This window comes from Dipodomys spectabilis, unplaced genomic scaffold (assembly GCF_019054845.1).
Source record: "Dipodomys spectabilis isolate Male_0828 unplaced genomic scaffold, ASM1905484v1 ptg000003l, whole genome shotgun sequence".
NCBI lineage: Eukaryota > Metazoa > Chordata > Mammalia > Rodentia > Heteromyidae > Dipodomys > Dipodomys spectabilis.
In genome coordinates, this window is record NW_024870680.1 from 15,025,776 (window position 1) to 15,033,980 (window position 8,205).

Sequence of the window (8,205 nt, forward strand, 5' to 3'; positions counted from 1 at the left end):
TTATTTTTTCTTTGTCAGTCTTGGGGCTTGAGCCTAGGGTGTGGGCTCTGTTTTTCTTCCGTTTTTCTAGTGTTTATTGGAGATGAGTCTCATGGACTTTCCTGCCTGGGCTGGCTTTGAACCGTGATCCTCAGATCTCAACCTTCTGAGTAGCTAGGATTACAGGCGTGAGCCACCAGCGCCCGGCTGCCATTTTCTTTTTTTCTTTGTTGTGTTTTGTCTTGAGTGGTGGCACATGCACTTGGGAGGCTGAGGCAGGAGGATTGTGGATTCAGGGCCAGCCTGGGATACATACAGAGTAAGGCCTATTCTCAAAAACCAAAATGAATGCTGGGGGAAAGCAAGGATAGGGTGATATTGTCCAATAAATAAATAAATAAATGTAGTCACATGAAAGAAATGTACTGACTTGTGAAATTGAAATGGTAACTTCTCTGAACAACACCTTTTTTTTTTTTTTGTCAGTTGTGGGACCTCAATCTGGGCCTGGGCACTGTCTCTCAGCTTTTCAGCTCAAGGCTAGCACTCTACCACTGAGCCACCTTCCCAGCCCCACAAAACCTTAATATTAACAATAAAATTATATTTTTGTGGGGCACCAGTGACTCACACCTGTGATCCTAGCTACTCAGGAGGCTGAGATCTGAGGAACATGGTTCAAAGCCAGCCCAAGCAGGAAAGTCCATGAGACTCTTATCTCCAATTAACCATCAGAAAACTGGATGTAGTGGTGTGGCTCAAAGTGGTAGAACACTAGCTTTGCATTGAAGAGCCCAGGGACAGTGCTCAGGCCCTGAGTTCAAGCCCCACAACCAAAAAAAAGTGGAGATTAGACTGGAGGACTGAGTTGAATCTCCAGTACCACCAAAGCTGGGGGTGGAGGGGGGTGGGGGAAGGAGTGGGAGTAGCCAGTGTCTGTAGTCATAGCTTTCTCCAGAGGCTGAAGTAGGAAATCTCTCTCTCTCTCTCTCTCTCTCTCTCTCTCTGGCCAGTCCTGGGGCTTGAGCTCAGGACCTGGGCACAGTCCCTGAGCTTCTTTTGCTCAAGACTAGCACTCTACCATTTGAGCCACAGTGCCACTTCCAGCTTTTTCTGTGAATGTGGTGCTGAGGAATTGGACCCAGGGCTTCATACATGCTAGGCAAGCATAAGCCACATTCCCAGCCCATGAAGTGGGAAGATCTCTTGAGTCCAAGTGTTCAAGGCCAGCCTGGGCAACTTAGTAAATCCCTATCTCAAAAGAGGAGAGAAGAGGGGAGAGGAAAAGGGAGAGGGGAGGAAGAGGCTGCACCACAGACATCATAGGTATTTGCAAAGCTATTGTCTTCGACACCAAAATGCTTCCCACTCTCCATAAAGCTCCACCACTGAGAGCGGTGCCATTCATACACAGTTGTAGGCATCTCCTGAAACTGCAGATCTGAATTCCCTCAGCTCAATTTAGACCTGTACGTGCTGCTCTATAACCTTCACCAAAGCTCTAAGGAGCTGAATATCCTCTGAAACAAAATAGAATGCAAGTTATACTTTTTTTTTCTTTTAATACAGTCCTAGGGCTTAAACTCAGGGCTTGGGTGCTGTTCCTGAGCTTTTTTGCTTAAAGCTGGTGATCTGCCACTTGAGCCACAGCTCCACGTCTAGCTTTTTGCTAGTCAGTTGGAGATTACAGTCTCAAGGGCTATCCTGCCTGGGATGGCTTCAAAGGTCTATCTTAGCAGCTTCCTGAGCTGCTAAGATTATAGGAGTGAACCACCACCAGCACCTGGCTGCACTGGACATTGATGCAAGTGAACTAAGCAACTCGTGGGTGGAGATGGGAGGGAGGGAATGGACAGAATGAAGAAACAGATGACACTATGCAAAAGAAAAGCTACTTGTTATCTGATGTATGTAGAGGTAATCCCAATGTATGTCACATCTAGAACAACAATAAAGTAAGTTAAAAAAAAAAAAAAAAAGCACGGGCTGGGAATGTGGCTTGATGGTAGAGTGCTTGTCTAGTATGCATGAAGCCCTGGGTTCAATTCCTCAGTATCATGTAAACAGAAAAGGCCAGAAGGTAGCCAGGTGCCGGTGGCTCACATCTGTAATCCTAACTACTCAGGAAGCTGAGATCCGAAGATCACAGTTCAAAGCCAACCCAGGCAGGAAAGTCTGTGGGACTCTTATCTCCAATTAACCACCAGAAAACCGGAAGTGGGCTGTGGCTCAGGTGATAGAGCGCTAGCCTTGAGTTGAAGAGCCCAGGGATAGGGAGAGGGGAATAACAAAGTGCTGAAACAAGGATACAGGTTGACCCATTATAACAATGAGATGTATAAGACACTGTTGAAAATGAATTTTACAACTTGTTCAACCACTTTGGAAAGCAGTATGGAGGTTCCTCAAAAGACTCCACATAGAGTTCCCCTATGACCTAGTAATCCCACTTTTGGGCATTTACCCAAATGATCACAAACAAGACCAGACTAAAGCTATCAGTACGACTATGTTTATTGCAGCATTATTTACCATAGCTAAGATATGGAACCAACCCAGATGCCCCTCAGTAGGTGAATGGATCAAGAAAATGTGGTATATATACACAATGGAATTCTATGCCTCCATCAGAAAGAATGACATTGTCCCATTTGTTAGGAAATGGAAAGGCTTGGAAAAAATTATATTAAGTGAAGTAAGCCAGGCTCAAAAAAACATAGGTCCTATGGTTTCCCTTATTTGCAATAACTAGTATATGTCTGAGTAAAGCAGAAAAGGTCAGATAAGTTGATGTTAGGGAAATGAACCTCAAGATATGTATTCAAATGTTTTTTTCTTTCATGCGATTGTTTCTAACTTATTTATAAGATGATTTCTTTGTTGCTTTGTATGTCCCTCCCCCACGGTATAAGCCCTGCTTTCACTGCATTTGATGTTGGTATAATTTGTGGAGGGGAAGGGCAAAAACAAATCGTTTAATTAGGGAAAAAGGTGGACCCATTGCAACAATGAGATGTACAAGTTGTTATGTCAAAAAACGAACTTTACAACTTTGGTGGGGGGAGGTTTGGGTGGGGGGGTATAGGAGGGGATGGGAAGGGGAAACAAAGGAGGAGGCTACAATGTTTGATATGAAATGTACTCATTATCTTGCACATGTAATTGTAACCCCTCTGTACAGTATTTTCACAATTAAAAAAAAAAGATTAAAAAAAAAAATGAATTTTACAACTTAGTGGTGGGGAGGAGTTGGGGAAGTGGGGAGGGAAGGGATAGTAGGGGAAAAAGGAGGGGGTAACAATAGGAAATGTACTCATTACCTTACTCATGCTTACTCATGTAACTGTAACCCTTCTGTATAGTATCTTTACAATAATATATATTAAACATATATATATATATATATATATATATATATATATATATGTTTTTTTTTTGGGTCTGGTCATGGGGCCTGAACTCTGGGCCTGGGCGCCGTCCCTCAGCTCTTCAGCTCAAGGCTAATGCTCTACCACTTGAGCCACAGCGCCACTTCTGGCTTTTTAATGCGGTGCTGAGGAATCGAACCCAGGGCCTCATGCATGCAAGGCAAGCGCTCTACCACTGAGCCACCTTCCCAACCATATATATATATATATATATATATATATATATATATTTTTTTTTTTTTTTTTTTTTTTTTTTTTTTTAAGCACAGGGACAGCATCCAGGTCCAAAGTTTAAGCCCCACAACTGACAAAAAAAAAAGGCCAGAAGTAGCGCTGTGGCTCAAGTGGTAGAGTGTTAGCCTTGAACAAAAGAAGCTTAGGGACAGGGCCCAGGCCCTAAGTTCAAGCCCCACAACTGGCAAAAAAAAAAAAAAAAAGCTATGGATGTGGTAGCATACATCTACATTTACGGTGAGATTCATAGTGAGATTCTGTCTCCAAAAAAAAAAAAAAAATCTGGAGAGGTATCCATGGGTCACACTTGTAATCCTCGCTATTCAGGAGGCTGCGATCTGAGGATCCCAGTTCAAAACCAGTCCAGGCAGTGGTCTCTGAGACTCTTCAATTAACCAGCAAAAAGCTAGAGGAAGAGGTGTGGCTCAAATGGTAGAGTGGCAGCTTTAAGCTATGGGATAGCTGATGGACAATGACTCTCTTTTCTCCCTGACAGCCATATCTTAGAACAGTCCTTGCAGCTGCTGCCCCTGAATTAGCTCCCTTCTCCTCCCCCCACCAACAAACACAGCCAGTGGTCTTGGAAGAGAGCCTGAGACCAAGGCCACATCTGATGCTGACACCCCTGACACAAACGCTGTTGAAACCTCGAAACACCTCAGTCAAAATAAGATTACTCTCCCACCACCATCTCGTCCCACTTCCATCTGTCCCCCCTTCCCTGACCTCACTTTTTCTGCCTCATATTTAAAGGAATCCTAGTTGTAAGGAAGGTGCGCCATTTCCCCTCCAGCTGAGCTGAAGGAGACTTAGTCCTCCTTCCCGAACTTTCCTCCCAAATAAAGCCTGTTGGTCTGTTGTTACGTTTTGTCCTTTCTGCTCTTTTTGTTAAATTGATATTTTTATTGTTATTATAATCGTGATGTACAGAGGTCTGGTTACAGTTATATAAGTCAGGGATCTGCTCTTTTTGTGTGTGTTTGTGCCAGTGCTGGGCTTGAACTCAAGGCCTAGGCACTGTCCCTGAACTCTTTCTCTCAAAGCCAGCACTCTACTGTTTGAACCACAGCATCACTTCCAGCTTTTTCTGAGTAGTTTACTAGAGGTAAGAGTCTCATGGTTATTCCTGCCTGGGCTGGCATTGAACTGTAATTCTCAGATCTCAGCAATCTGAGTAGCCAAGATTACAGACAGGACTGAGACACTAGCACCCAGCTCTTTTACTTTTCTTTTCTTTTTGCCAGTCCTGGGTCTTGAACTCAGAGCCTGGGCACTGTCCCTGAGCTTCTTTTGCTCAAAGCTAGCACTCTACCCCTTGAGCCACAACATCTTTTTATTTTCTTACAGTAGCACTGAGGCCCTGAGTTCAAGCCCCAGTACACACACACACACACACACACAAGAGTCTGAACTTTTATAGAAAAAGCAAAGATTTGAGGAGGAGCCAAACTCCTTGGGGTCAAGGGTAGCATCTAACAAGCCTTTCACCCTCCAATCTGTTGATGGAGACTAGACGTAAGCCCACAGTAAACATAAAAGGCATGTTTCACAAAGAGAAAGAAGAATCTGTCTTTGCCCAAAATGTTCCAAAACGCTTCCAGAAGAGACTGACTGGGCCTTGGAGGATAAGTAGCAGTTTCCTAGGGTAAAACTAAGTCTCCTATGAGCACTGGTCTAAACGTTCGAGGGTCTACAGTATGCTTTGAAAATAGTGTTTGAAAGCTAGACAAAGTGCCTCATGCCTGTGATCCCAGGGAATCAGGAAGCAGAAATTGGGAAACCGGTTTGAGGCCAGTCCAAGCAAAAAGTTATCCAGCCTCCATCTTAACCAATAGCTGGGTGCTGTGACACACATCTGTTATCCCAGTGACACAGGAAACGTGACTAGGAAGATCGTGGTCCAGGCCAGCACCAGCAAAATGAAAGATGCTCAGCCTGGTGCTGGTGGCTCACGCCTGTAATTCTGGCTACTCAGGAGGCTGAGATCTGAGGATCACGATTCAAAGCCAGCCTGGGCAGGGAAGTCCATGAGACTCTTCCCCGCTCCCCCGGCCCCCAATTAACCACCAGAAAACTATAGCTTGGGGGAGAGACTTTCCAGATGAAGGGCTAGGGGAGGCAGCTGGTGATTGGGAAAGGACCCTTTGGGGCACAGTAGAAAATGGGATGGGGAAGGAAGAATGCTCCGGAATCACCAGCATGTGCCCTGCACACCCCCCTGTGAGCACACAGCTGACATTAAGCAGCCATCAGCAGCTGCCAGGGCTTATGGCTCTCCCTCCCATCTCCTAGTTAGAAAGGGCCCACGTCGGGCCTGGCCTTCCCTCTGGTCCCCCAGAGCTCTTCCTTACCGGAGTTGCAGGACTCATGGCTCCTGGGTGTTCAGAGCAGCATTTCCGAGAAGACTGCAGGCAGGTAGGGGGGCCACTTCCCTGAGCGCCTTAGAGATAAGGGGATCAGGAAGATGCTACCAAGTGGGGGGCCTGATGGGGGAGACAGGGCGATCCTAGGCAGAAGCCAAGCTCTTGCTCCAGTCCCTCTCCCTCCAAGCTCCCCGGCGGATCCCAGGCGCTGAAAGCTCAGCTGCAGGTCAAGGCATTATTGCCTGCGTCTTAGGTGGTCTTGACTGAGTGCCTCCAAGTTACCCAGGAAAGGGGTGGCACTGGAGAACAGAGCAGAGCCAGTCCTCCACCACTGGCCGGAGACTAAATCTTCATCCTGCCGCTTCAGTCCCGGCTGTGCAGCCTGGCTCCTTAAGCCTCCTTGTCTCGCTCCCCACTCCCCCGGGTCTCTGTAATCTTGACCTGGAGCCGCCCCTGCATTTCAGCCCTCCATGCGGTGCGTGCCTGGAGGGCGGATTCGTCTTGGCCGATCCTATTAGCCACTGAGCTCATCCCTTCTTAGCCGCCCCAGGACCCCGATCTCCCAACCCCGCTGCTGTTTTTCATCCCAGGTACCTGGAACTTTCCATCCTTACCTTCTTCTTAACTAAGTTTTCAGTTCTTAAGGGAGGAATGGGAGGAGGAAGGAAGCATGGAAGGGAGAGAGGAAAGAAAGAGGAAGAGAGGAAGGGAAGGAAACTAGCCTGGAGGAATTTGGCCCAGAATCCTGCTGTTTCCTGCCCTTTCTCTTCCTAGCTTTCTTTTCTCTCCAATGTCTAGATTATAGTCTCCAGATTTAGCAACCTTGGGAAGAAGGAAGATTTTTTTTTTCCTACAGCAATTCCAAATTCCCTGCTCTCCCAAAGAGAGGGAGCCAAGACAAGAAGAAACAAAAAAGTCGGGGGTGGGGGTGCGGGGCAGGGAACCATGGGCAAACTAAAGCCACAGGTACCGCTGACACCAAATCTAAATGCAGCCAGATGTGGCAGGTGCTTCTAAAGCACTGGCCAATAACCCTTTTTGAGAAGGTAATAAAAGGTGTGAGCAGACCTGTAACTCCCATCTACGGGGAGGCGTAGTCAGGAGGAGGATGGTTTGAGGGGGACTTCAAGGGGAAACACTAAGACCCTACCTGAAAAATAATCTAAAGCCAAAAGGACTGGGGGAGGGTGTGGCTCAAGTGGTATAGACCCCTGAGCTCAAACCCCACTCACTTATTTGAGGCAGGGTCCTATGTAGCCCCAGCTGGCCTTGTGAATTGTGATCCTCCAGCCCTTAGCCTTCTAAATGCTGGAATTACAGGCCTGCACTCCTAAACACAGCTTTTCTTTCTTTCTTTTTTTCTTTCTTTCTTTCTTTCTTTCTTCCTTCCTTCCTTTCTCTTTCTTTCTTTCTTTCCTTGCAGTATTGAGGATGGAACCAGACAAGCACCCTAACACTCCCTTCCTGGTAGTGTGTGTGTGTGTGTGTGTGTGTGTGTGTGTGTGTGTGTGTAGCTAGGATTACAAGCATGATCCAGTAGCTGCTATTTTATTTGTTTGTTTGTTTGGTAGTACTGAGGTTTGGACTCAGAGCCTTCCACTTGCTAGGTAGGAGCTCTACCACTTGGGCCACACCTCACCTCTCCCATAATCTACTATCTGTGTGGATTTGCTTATTTGGTATATTTCATATAAGTACAATCACGCAATTGTGACCTTTTTGATTTGCTACCTCTTAGTATATTTTTTTTTGGGGGGGGGGGTCGGTCGTGGGGCTGAACTCTGGGCTTGAGCGCTGACCCTGCGCTCTTCAGCTCAAGCCAAGCGCTGTACGGCTTAAGCCATAGCACCATTTCCGGTTTTCTAGTAGTTTATTGGAGATAAGAGTCTCATGGACTTTCCTACCCGGGCTGGCTTTGAACCGAGATTCTCAGATCTCAGCCTCCTGAGTAGCTAGGATTACAGGCGTGAGCCACAGGCGCCCGGCAGTATAATGTTTTCATGTTGTAATATGCATCAGGTCTTCATCTCTTTTTATTGACAAGTAGCATTCTACTCTACCACGTATTATTATTTTATCAGTTGGTAGGCATTTGAGCATTTGGCACCTTTATCTATTGTATATAATATGGCTATATACAACTTTTGTTTTTTAACTGTTGTTTTGTGTTGCCTGTGATCAAACCCAGGCCTCCCACATTC